The following is a 12,374-nucleotide window of genomic DNA, read 5'->3' on the forward strand; positions in this document are numbered from 1 at the left end:
CTCGGTGTTAAGTGACCGCCACCATGCTTGTCCTGGTCACTCCTGCGTGGCATCCACTATGAGCTAAACCTTTACAACTGTCCCCTCTAAGATGAGGACCAGATGGTGAGATTGCTTATAGTAGATGTTGACTGCAGATATTGACCCTACAGTGGAAGTGTGTTCCCATCTTACTAGCAACATCTGTAGATTTTGAGGGAATCTTCATCATTGTTAGCATATATATTCATGCATTGGTTCGGTTTCTTATATTACTTGGTGTGTTTTATATAGCTTGGTTTGGGGTTCCTGTAAAGAATTACACAGTGTACTGATAGCCCTCCCCTAAAGGCTCTTGGCTTTTACACATGCTTTTCACAATAAAGAAGTCTAGCCTACTGTCTTTGTCGTGCTTTTGCCGATGTTAATCCGGATCCTAAGAATGCACCATGTGCCAAAACGTACAGATTCTTGGCTGCTGATATCAACAGTACACACCCTCGAGACGTGTTCAGACCTAACTGTTCTACCCAAGGAAGACGTGTTTGTTGATCTTTGTACTTTAGAACCACTGCAGGCAGGTAGCTGCTGTGTTTACATGACAACACACCGCGCTTCTTAAACGGCTACAATTCAATTAAGAAATGGGTCTCTGGGGAAAAAAAACTATTCACTGGTTTTCATAAAAGAAGGATCCAACATCTGTAACTCGGAGAGAGCTGCCAATGCCGGTAAGAATTGCAAAGGCTGATTGATATCTATGACGCGCGTTGCCAATGGAGGCCAGTATAAAGTGAACGTGTGTAGGAGATTTAGACATAGCGCAGAATGTAAACATCCGTATTATGGGCATTTCCATACATAGCAAGAACCAGATTTAAGATATATTTCGGCGTATTTCTTTCTGAGACTTTAGATAGACATCATAGCACACCAAGAGGCTGATTTATAAAGATCAACAACTTCTGTGAGGAGTCATCCGTTTTATTTCGCGTTACAGTTTTTCCTGCCTTAAATCAAGAGATTGGATTTTTATATTGCTTTTGTATTCAGTAGTCTCCTAGGACGAATCAGTCTCCAGGGGTTTGCTCGTGCTGCGGAGCCCTAGCATTTTACTGTGATACTTTAGAAGATAGCTCTGCTGTCCTTCTGCAGGACACACGCCAGGATATGAGCTGTGTCTGTTCACCAAACGCAGGAACCGTTTATGAAGTGTGGCTTTTTTTGCATTTACATTTGCATCGTCAATAGTACTTGTATTCATCTTATAATTAAAGATAATTGTATATAAAGTCCCTATGTTAATGGGCATGGTGTTGGGATATTATGCAACCACAGGAGGACATCTTATAAAATATCCTGCTTGTAAAACTCGCCGATGCATAATCTTCCCACTGTAAAGACCCTTGGCAGCAGCAGACGCTAATCTGAGATCCCCCAACGCTTTAGAAAACTCGACCAGAAAGTGTTTCACCTCATTCATGGAGAAAATATGCTAATTCCCAACAAGTGAATGTACATTGTCTACTTTATAATTCGTCTGCATTTATGCCTCGAAGTCTAACCAAATGACGATTCGCACCACAGCCACACTCTTTAGAACATTTTCTCTAATCTCTACTCCAGGTAAAATGAAGTTCAATTGGAGACGATCCAGTTAAATTTCCAAGTCTTTTTTGAAGTACCTTAATTTGGGCCTGTCCTAATGCTTGGATTCAATGCATGTGTCATCCCGGGCTGCTGACCCCACAGCTCTTCCTCTGTTTCAGACATTGGTCAGGCATGTTGCATAACGAGATTCTGTCGCTCCGGGTGAACTCCATATTTTATTACTGGTGGCTTATCAGTGACTTTATGGATAGAGCTTGTGTTGATCCTGGGAGGACTCATGCAGGATTGATGTGCCGAACTATGCCTCCAGGGGAGGGTTCTTCTGTCACCCGAGAGGACGCCATACAGTATTACTGCTGACCTAACAGTACCGCAAAAAGAACAATTGATGGACAGAATGCAGAACAGTTTCGTACATTCACCCTAGTACAGAAACCTGAGCCTAAATCTATCGTTTTTTGCTCCCCATGCCATTCCAGTTTCAACCCAGCCATATGCAAATCAGTCTTGACCCTGATCCCTACGGAACTACGGGAACTGTCCAGCCTTGAACTGTCAGGCCAGGTCCCTCCTGGACTGGAAACAAGCATCCTAGGACTGGTTTCTGGGTTGTATCCCTCATCAGCCAGGATAGCTTGACCCCAGTGACATGGAGAGCACAAGACCTACGTCTGGGCATACCCATCCCACTCGGAGTGACACATGTAAAAAGAACAATTGGACAGAATGCAGAACAATGTCATACATTCACCCCAGTACAGAGATCTGTGCCTAAATACATTGTTTCTTTGCTCCCCATGCCATTCCAGTTTGAACCCAGCCATATGCAAATCCGTCTTGACCCTGCACCCTATGGGTCCTCCGTGGACTGGAAACAAGCATCCTGGGACCGGTTTCAGGGTAACACCAAAAACATGGCAGAGCTGGTCTAGAAAAACAAACAATAGCCCTGGCATACAGCAATAAGACTCATTGAATGTCAAGGCCACAGTACTGTTGCTTTGGGGATTACTTGCGATAAAATAAGAAATGAATGCAGTGCATGTGAAACAAACATGGCTCCTGCTCAGCATTCATCTCTGCCTTCAGTACATTAACCGCACTGGCAGAAGCACTGAAGGCAACTCAATCGCTGCAAGGCAGACAGGTATCTATAAATAGGGTATTCAAAACTTCATCCATGGCGCATAGGCTAGAGGTTCCCCTGACCTCCCCAGCTGGCAGGCTGTCCACCACACTTGAAATGGGCCCATTAGTCCTTAGAAAGTTGTATTCTTGCACCTTGCTCTCTGTCATAATACATACTAAATACATAATTAGTACATGTGCAGGACATTGTCATAACCAAAATATATGTGTTACCTTCTCCGTGCCTATTTGGGTTATGAGATTTGATCCCATGTTGTATGTCGTAACTATTGCTAACAGTGTTCCCATTAGTTTTCCAAACCCACACCAAGTTAATAATAAGAAATTCTTTATTGGCACGCAATTTTGTTTTCCGATTTCTTCTTACTGAACCTTTATTCTTACCATATAGTTGTAATTTGCCAAAATCCTTTTTCTGCTTTCAGATAGGTTGTGACTTTGAAATTGGTGTACATAAATTGTAACAGTGGAATCTTAAACATTGCTTGAATTGTTGTATCAAACATTTTTTTAAAAATGCTAATCACTCATTAAATGATTCAAATTCAAGTTGTTTTGGATTGAAAAGACCACAGCAATCATTTTGAAAAATTAAATTGGTCAAATATCTACAAAGTTTAGGTTAAACAAAATATATTAGAAGTTATTCCTGGTAAATCCATCCCACCTATGTAATGATTCCAGAAGTTTTCAGTCATTAAAAATATTTTTTTGTACTGCAATTTGTACCTGAATTAATTCATTTTAGAAATCTTCACTGACGTTTTCACTCACATATACTAAAATTGTTAAATGTAGAATATTGCCAGGAATAAATGAATGAAAACTGAATTTCAGTTTACTCTGAGCATTCACACTAACATTTATCTGATAAAGATCTGTTTCACCTGCTCACATTGTTGCAGGAATTCTGCTGAAGAACAGAACTATGCTTGGGACCATAGAACATCAGTATGTGGGAACTGAGCCACCATATAACCTCAGTATCCTGTGGTATATAAATAAATAATACCGGATCTATTTTTTAATGAATAAATGAATAACAGGTAGCTCAATAAATAAGAGTCAAGATTCGAGGTAGTAGGAGTTTTGCAGGTTTATTACAGCATAAAGGACAGGAGCGGGACAACCTGCATAGGAATAGGATGGCAGGGCCCAGCAGCTGCTGGGGCTGGATCTGGGATGAGCGCGCTAGGAAGGATAACTTTTTAATAACAGTACATGAGCATATATACATAACGCAAACACATAGCATTACATCGCAATAGGCGTAGCAGTGGGAGGAGCAATAGGCGTGACGCGTAGCAGTCGCGAAAGATAAGGGTGAAAAGAGGTGTAACAGGGCGTATACATAGACATGTGATGCAAACGTAACAGAATATGTCATAAATGGGGCGGAAACATGGAGGGGGCTACCTAAGGAGCCGGGACCTCTGACCTGATGGTGCGCGCAAACTTGGCAATGACGTGTTACTAGGAGAAGCTGGGGGCTATGAACTCTGTGCTAGGAGCAGAGACTGAAGTCTGGAGAGTCAGGGCGACATGTACCTAAGCAGTATCTAGTATCTCATGTTTAGAGAACATGTTGATATGAACTAAGAGTCAGGAGGGGAGAGGCTAACGGACTCTAAGACTGGAGCATGCATTATTCTATATGTAGTGCGTGATGAAGAATATGAAATGACCATTAAATGCAGTATTTCTCTAACGTGGAGACGTGAAGGCTAGACAATGACGGAAACTATTGATGCGATTCAGTAGCTTTAGGAATGCAGAGAAGGAGGGCTGGACTGATAGCTAGAATCATAACATACTCTTGGCAGACTCAGAGGCAGAGCCAAGGCAGAGGCAGAGCCAAGCTGAGCCGGGCACTGCGAGGCAGGAAGTAAGTGAAGGGTCGAGGATACAGGTGGGGGCTGTATCGCTCCTCAGCGAGGCTTCAGGAGACAGGAGACAGGAGCTGAACTGAATCTGGTGTCCAGGCCCTTCTGAGGCCTAGAAACGGGGACTTTACAATGGAATAACGTGCACACTGAGAAACGTGGCAACGTAGCTTTACATAGGCCTGATATTCGTAGTATTCACGAGAACTGGAAACTGACATACTAAAGGTGGACACAACTGTAATTGCGTCATTAATCGAACATGGGGAATAACATATGCATATTAATCATGCACAGATAACATATGATGGATGACACGTAGGGACACAGAACATGGCAAAATTTACTTTTCCACATTCCCTCCTTGTCACTACGTTTCCATCAGGAAACATCAATATTCATGATACCATCTATCATTTCATACAGTATCATTTGTTCGTCTCGAATTATCCTGGAACGGGATCTAGAACGGGGCTTGGGACTAGGAATACAGGAGGTAGCACAAATGCCGCAAATCGCAGGGCCACATTGTATACAGAGGCAGCAGCTAAATATGATCGCTACTGCAATACCTAGAAAGGACAAGACTTTCCATCCCCAAGCGGAAATTATATTCCAGAACCAACCGGACCATGTCCAGGTGCCTGGATCTTGGTGTAACAGATGGGCAATTTTATGGAGTCTGGTTATAGCTGAATAAACAGACGGCGCGTTATTTGGAATGAAAATGCAGCAACTAGATCCGATGACTCTACAGGCCCTGCCCCTATCGGCCAATATGACGTCAAGGACGAGACGATTCTGTAAAACGACAAATCTCATAGCAGATTGCTCTTCGGTTAAGTTACCTAGAGCAGAGGCAGTGTCATTGACTACTGCTTCAAGGGTTCTGGTTAACCTACGGATCAGCTTACTATTCTGGATAGGTCCTATAAAGAAAAAGAAACCTCTGTTGAAATCTGTATACTGTTCTAGAGCAGTTTCAGTATAATCGACAATTGGGGACTCGATCTCCCTTCTATGTCTAATGTGTACTAGATGTGTGTTTCTATGATAATCAGATGGGGCTAGGAAAACTGGTGGCAGTAGGAAGGCAATGTAACAGGTTCCCTCCCAATCGAGGGGCAGACGAACATATGCAGTTTGACCACATATAAAATAAGAGTGACGTGAAGCTTTGAAAATAGACTTCCCACTGTCACTATACTTGACAATAGTAGTACAATCACTATGTCCTACATGTACGGAACCATTATTTCGGACACATAATTCGCCTTTAACTGGTAGTACTGAAATAGCAGGTAAGTCTGGAGTGGAATCAGACTGAACATTCAGGACCATGAAATTCGAAGAATAGTTACCTAAATTATACACTTCATTTTCTAGATCTAACCCGGTTCTGTGGGGGAGACCTTGCTTGTCTGGAAAACATGTACTGTTAAGAAAAGACATATCTGTTGAGGATGACGTTAACGTGGACCATGCTCCACACGAACCATTATGTGAAAACGGATAAGGAAAGAGTGGCAGAACTCCCTTCGGCGTCTGGAAAGGGGGGAGTCGACCACACACCCAACAATTAGTGGCATTGCTGGTCTGGTGTGAATAATGTAACATGCGGATGAAAGAATTATTTCGCATAGCGAGGCGGTAAGAGAGTTCATGAGGAGGCAGATCACTAAACGTATGTTCTACTGTAGCATTAGCAGACTTATTTACATGAAGAACTGGGAAATACAGGTAAAATGCATAACTGGTGCAGGAAATCATAATGCTGAGAAATAATATGAAACATAGAAAAACGATACATCGAATTGAGTTTTGACTAACTCTCTCACTATGGGGGTCTATTTTATACATGTCAGAAACAGTCTAACCGTTTCACCTAGGGGAGGACTTAGACAATCAAACTGGCTGACTTATTTTACTAGACCGGAGTTTCAACTTGTACTCCTGTTGCGGAGTTTTCTCTAACAGGGGAGGGTTTGTAGCAATGTCTTTTGCGGGACAGTCCTTGAGAACAATATTTTGGCAATCCTTCAAATCCTGGGAAATGTTCTTTGAGACGGGTTTCAGTCCATAAAACTTCTTTACGTGCGAAAGGTGCACCCAGCCTTTGCGACCCTCCAACTTCACGGCTGTACGGGTGGCGAGGAGGACCTGTCGGGGCTCCTTCCAGCGTGGCTCCAGCGGACTTGAGCGGTCAAAATTGCGGACAAGAACCATGGATCCTGGAACGATTTCATGCGGTGCCACCTCGGTATTGTCTGGAAATGCGGCGGCAACCTGTGAACGACAAGAGTTGAGGGCAGACATCAAGGAAGCTAGGTAATCTGTCAGCATATTACTTGAAACATCGGTAATACTTCGGGGTCTAGGAGTACCCCACATGTTAGGGGGGCGGCCGAATACGACCTCATACGAGGACAGACCTGATCTGGAATGTGCGACCATGCGCATATAGAACAAAGCGACTGGCAGAGCTACTAGCCAGTCCACACCTTTCTCTTTACATACTTTTGCAATACGGATTTTCAGAGTCTGGTTATGTCTCTCTACGAGACCGGCTGCTTCAGGATGGCGTACACAATGGAACTTCCACTGGTATCCTAACAATAGGGAAACGTGCTTCATCAACTCAGATGAGAATGGCTGGCCGTTGTCAGAATATACGACTCTAGGGAGTCCATAACGGGGGAAGAACTTACGAACCAGCTGCTTGGCAGTGGTCGCGGCGGTGTAATCTGGGACTGGATATGCTTCTGTCCACCTGGACAAAGCGCATACAACTACAAGGACATACTTGAAACCTCGACATCGCTCCATCTGAATATAATCCATCTGGAGGACTTCAAAAGGGTGGTCAGGAGGTTGGAATCCACCTTGTTCCACCGGGACACTTTTACCTGGATTGAACTGGCAACATATCATACAGGTACGGACTTTCTGCTTGGCTGCAGCTCGTAAATGCTTGTTGAACCAAAGGTTCTGGATACTGTCTAACATAGCTTTTTCTCCTAAATGTGCTGGACTATGTGCGGTATTAATAATGACTTGAACCATAGAGTCGGGGAGAAACCAAGTGGTTTTTCCTTTCGTTACCCATCCCTGATCTGTCTGGACCCCTCCTTGTTCGGACCATTTCTTGATTTCTTCGGGAGTAGCATGTAACTGGATATCTATGACATCTTGAGTAGGGTCCTTAACTGTCATGCATGTAGTCGGATCTGGAGTGTGTGTCATGTTAACTGGAATGTCTGGAGTCTGTGCTGTAAGCTTGGCTGTGCGATCTGCTAGATCGTTACCCTGGGAAATAATGTCAGTAACTTTCGTATGTGCTTTGCACTTCATGATAGCGATAGATGTCGGTAAATGTATGGCATCTAACAGAGCTTGAATAAGGAGACCATGCTGAATCTTGGTTCCATGAGAAGTCATGAAACCTCTCTCTTGCCAGAGCACTCCGAAGTCGTGTACGACTCCAAATGCGTAACGTGAATCTGTGTAAACATTAACTTTCAAGTTCTTGGCGTGTATACAGGCTTGTGTCAGAGCAACTAGCTCTGCTGCTTGAGCGGACAGGGTGTCAATACGGTGTGTTTCAATAACTTCGGTGTCGGTAGTCACTGCATACGCGGCGACTAGTTCTCCTGTATTAGTTCTCATACATGAACCATCCACATAAAGTGTCAGGTCGGGGTCTGGTAACGGAATATCTGTCAGATCTTGTCTTGGCTTTGTCGTAATGTTAACTACTTCCACGCAGTCATGTGTGGCAGAATTCGAAGTAACTGATGGTAACAATGTAGCAGGATTTAAAACGTTGCAGCGTCTGATTTCTATGTGTGGCTGAAACAGTGTCAATTCATAACCTGTTAAACGTGCAATTGTCAAGTGCTGAGTCTGTGTTCGGTTTAAAAGAACTTCCACGGAGTGTGGAACTTGTACTGTCAGGGAGTGTCCTAAGACTATGGAATCACTTTGTCTGATAGCTAGGGCTGTGGCTGCAACTGACTTGAGGCACGCAGGCAGAGCCTGGGCTACAGGATCTAATGTGCTCGAAAAATAAGCACAAGGCTTGTACTGTCCTGCTTGATCTTGTGTGAGAACAGATAATGCTGTACCTTCACGTTCTGTGACGAAAAGTGTAAAAGGCTTACTGTAGTTCGGTGTAGCTAGAACTGGAGCTTGACATAGGGCTTTCTTTAACTCATTGAAACTAAGTGTATGTTCAGATGACCAAGGGAGGACAGTCGATACGGCTGCCTCCTGTGTCGTTAACTGTATCAGTGGCTTGGCTAGAAATGCATACTGAGGAATCCATTGTCGGCAGTAAGAAGTGAGGCCGATAAAGGCACGTACCTCCTTCTGGGTCTTGGGCTGAGGAAGACTCGCTATTAACTGGATACGGTCAGGTGTCAACTGCCTACCCCTCTTGGACAGTAAGTGTCCTAAGTAGACCACTTGCTGGACACAGAATTGAAGCTTCGAAGGGGACACCTTGTGCCCCATCTCGGCTAGGAAATACAAGACTGTAAGGGATGCTCGCTCGCAAGCACGTTCAGAACGGGCTGTGACCAGTAGATCATCGACATACTGGAGCAGGGCAGTGTCAGTTGGCATGTGAATGTTGTCTAGTTGTCTCTTAAGTGCTTGACTGTAAATGCTAGGGCTTTCTGTGAAACCTTGAGGAGCTCGTGTGAACATATAGCTCCTTCCATTTAAACAGAATCCGAAAAGGAACTGGCTGTCTGGATGAATAGGGACACTGAAAAACGCGTTCTTGAGGTCGATTACAGTAAAGAACGTGGCTTCGGAATCAATGGCTGTCAATAGGGAAGAGATATCTGGAACGACTGGGTACTGAGGAATAATACATTTATTAAGTTCCCGTAGGTCAATCACTAACCGATATACTGGGGGTGCATTTGGATCAGTACGTTTCATGACGGGAATGATCGGAGAATTGCATACATTGGAGTCAGTTTCTACAACTACTCCTTGAGCGATGAGCTCGTCAATAATTTTGGATAAGGCTGCTACAGCCTCAGGTGGCAATCTGTACTGTCTGATTCGTGGTAATACCACACCTGGCTTGAGAGTCACACGATGGGGTGTGATTTGCATATAACCAACATCAGTTGGACCTTGCGCCCATAGATGCTGCGGAACATTGGACAATCTGGGATCAAAATCTCGTAATACATAGTGACCCTTAAAGTCACGTAGGAACAGACGTATTCCCTCTGGGGAACAGCATATAACTGCACCTAACTCTTTCAGTGTTTTAATGCCTAATAGGTTTTCTGGACATGACTTAGTAAGTAACAAATCAGTAGTACGGGACAATGGACCTACTTCTAGAGTAACTGGCTTTGATATTTCATTTACAATGGGTTTTCCTGAAAATCCAAGGGAAACATTTCTTGAGCCTGAGAGCGGAGCCCCTGGAACTTCGGCGTGACTTATAGTGGTCCTACTTGCCCCTGTATCAATCAAAAACTTTCTATCTTTCCCTAGTACTTGACTGTGAACATAGGGACCTTCTTGATCTACAGGTATCTCGATGAGAGGCAAGCCTACCTCCCTCTCTAGGCTGTTTCATGAATACTGCTGGTACTCTGGATATTCGGACTGTGCATACTGATACATCTGCTGTGTAACATGCTGTGTTGCAGCGATGGGCTGCGGTGCTGTAACTGTCTGTGGTGCATTCTGTGACTGAGGGGTCTGTGAAACTTGTTCGTGTCTAGGCGGACGTGGTCTTTCTTTAGTCTTACCAGTGGCTATATTGTGTTTCAGAACTGCACACTCGTTTATAAAATGACCTGGCTGTTTACAATAATTGCAGTTCCCTTTAACGGGAGCTGCAGGATGACTGACTTGATTCGGACCCCTCTTCTGACTGTCTTGAGGAACAGATTGTGCAACTAGTACTTTCATTTTCGTGTCTTTCATACGTTTTCTCTCGTGTTCTTGTTCTTCCCTGATCCTATTCTGGTGGTATTGGAGCATCTGCAACATCTGGGACGGGGTATTAGCTTGCCAGGTACTTTCGACTTTCAAAACTCGATTCTTAATTTGTGGACTTGAATTCTCGACTAATTTAGTAACAAAAAGGTGAGGGTATGACTCACTACTTGTCTTGAGGCCACTGTTGATGCTAAAACATTTCTCAAATCTAGAATAAAAATCACTAATGTCTTCATCTTGTTTCTGTTTACAAGCTGAGATTGCATCCCAGTCTTCTTTTCTAGTTGTCAATAATCTGGGTAAAACTTGAATCAATAATTCAGGTAATTCTTTACATTTATCTCCAAGACCGGTACCTGGTACTCGTGCCTTGTCTTCAGCTTCTAGAACTGCCCAATCGATCTTTTTCTCTCCCACCTCCCATTCTTTTTCCTTGAGCTTTTCATACACCCCTGCGGGCAACAGGACCTTTAATATTTTAATTATATCTGGATACGTGTATTCTCCCATACGGAGCATGTCTTTTAATTCTCGATGGAACCCTGCTGGATCTTTATCATGACAGGGGATTAATTTCTTCATCTCTAAGAGTTCCATCTTTGTGATCGGGGTGTAAACAAACACTCGTTCTAGTTCGCCACCCGTTCCTCTAACTGGGTGGACTTCTCGTAACGGATTCTGTCTGTCCATGTAAAATGGTTTACTTTCTGGGGGTGAGACATGAACAAAATGCGGGTTCAGAAACGTTCTATATTTGCGACGCTGTTCTAGAATGACACTAATTAAATCGGTACCTAAACCTTTCCATTTATACTGGAGTAACTCATTCAGGACATCGTGTAACGGGCCTGGATCAGAGTGTTGACCCTCATACAATGTAATGAGGTGCTGAATCATATACATACCCGCCAGTCGTTGCTCGGCTGGGGGCATTTTCAGAAACATTTGTGCCACTATTTCGTCTGGAAAAGTGGTAGAATCAGTAGTCCATCGGACTGCTGATCGGGCTAGTTCTTGTTCATGCATAGTACTTAACTCGCTATAACCGATTCGTGATTTCAGAATGTGATCGGTAGCTTGAAATATTTGTTCTAGAGAACCTTGTTCTGGTGCTGGATGATGGAAAATAGACTTGTGTTCTAGGCGTAAATGGCGATCTGGAAATCTAGATTTTCCTACATACGCTATTCTGTCGGGATTCTCGTCCTCAACCTCTTCAGGATCAGAGTTACTTTCTTTCTCGCTTACTTGTGCTGCTTTACGCTGTTCGTGTAACTTTATTATTTCTTTACGGATTTTCTTGTACATACTCTCCATAGCACCGACGGTCTTGTGCTTACCCTCGGCTATATTATCACTCCACCTTGTCAGGGTTTTCATTTCAGCCGGATCTTTAGACGGGTAATCTTGTTCTCTTATTAGACAATTGATCAGAAACTTTAATATCATGAGCTGGGTCTCAGCTTTCCTTTGAGACATGGCCTCGCCAATGCTTTCTGGATCATCCCCTGTACGGATGAAACGATATATTCTGTCTAGGTCTTCTTTCATATTCGGTAAGGTGACTAGATACTCGGTCACCTTTCTTACACGTAATGAATATAAAACCATATTATCCTCGCCTGGGACTGGATCATAGCCGCATTCATTAAGGGCTTTTCTTATTTCTGCTACAGACTGATGTCTGGGCGTACGCTGTGACGCTTGTGCATGTAATTCGGCTGTCGTTAAACGCTTATGTGGCGGCGGGGTTTGAGGAGGACCTCCTCCTGCGGCCCC

The 12,374-nt window shown here is 43.7% G+C and overlaps 1 protein-coding gene across 3 annotated transcripts in view; it reads left to right on the forward strand.

Moving 5' to 3' along the window:
* The first annotated feature begins 507 nt into the window (after window positions 1-507).
* Window positions 508-12,374, forward strand: part of TSPAN19 (tetraspanin 19) — a 361,288-nt gene continuing 349,421 nt past the window's right edge. For all 3 annotated transcript variants that reach the window (XR_013606926.1, XM_078674223.1, XM_078674222.1), the window contains exon 1: window positions 508-710. The gene's annotated coding sequence lies outside the window, so the exon portion shown is untranslated. The remainder of the gene's footprint in view (window positions 711-12,374) is intronic.

Source organism: Lissotriton helveticus, chromosome 1_1 (assembly GCF_964261635.1).
Source record: "Lissotriton helveticus chromosome 1_1, aLisHel1.1, whole genome shotgun sequence".
Lineage (NCBI taxonomy): Eukaryota > Metazoa > Chordata > Amphibia > Caudata > Salamandridae > Lissotriton > Lissotriton helveticus.